This window comes from Theobroma umbraticum, unplaced genomic scaffold, assembly GCF_002168275.2.
Source record: "Theobroma umbraticum cultivar Fairchild unplaced genomic scaffold, ASM216827v3 scaffold_20.0, whole genome shotgun sequence".
In the NCBI taxonomy this organism is placed as follows: Eukaryota; Viridiplantae; Streptophyta; class Magnoliopsida; order Malvales; family Malvaceae; genus Theobroma; species Theobroma umbraticum.
In genome coordinates this window covers 4527982-4528532 of record NW_018397266.1, presented here as the reverse complement: position 1 = coordinate 4528532, position 551 = coordinate 4527982, and positions in this window count along the sequence as shown.

Sequence of the window (551 nt, the reverse complement as noted above, 5' to 3'; positions counted from 1 at the left end):
GTTAATATTGATTTATTTGTGCTTTTGTAGGTGTTTATTGAAGAAGAACTTTTAATGGAAAAAGGACTTTTAATGAAAGTAGGAAAGAAATTAAAAGGTGTAGATTTTCAATGTACATGTCTCAGTATTTTGATCATAACTCTCTACAAAACTCCAAATGAGGTGATTTTTAGACCATTGGAAAAATAAAAGAAAAAGCTACAACTTTTATTTGTCATTTTACTTAATTCAGCCTAAAAGGTGGTCAAAAACCTTGTTGTAATAGCAGTATGTGGTCTGGTGAAGATTTCCTTGTTCAAATACACTTCTTTCTTGGCCAACGTAGAACTTAGAATTTAAGTGGGCTTACACTTCTATTTTGGTTACAACTTTGAGCCTTAGAAAAAAAATCTTTGAAAACACCAAATTTAGTTTTAAATGAATCAATTAAACACAAAACACCAAATTTAGAGCTAAGATTCATGCCACAAAATTATTGAAAAAATCACATTGAAACTGAGAAGAAATCAAGAGATTTAAAAAGATTTAGAGATCAAGATTGCAACTCTTGG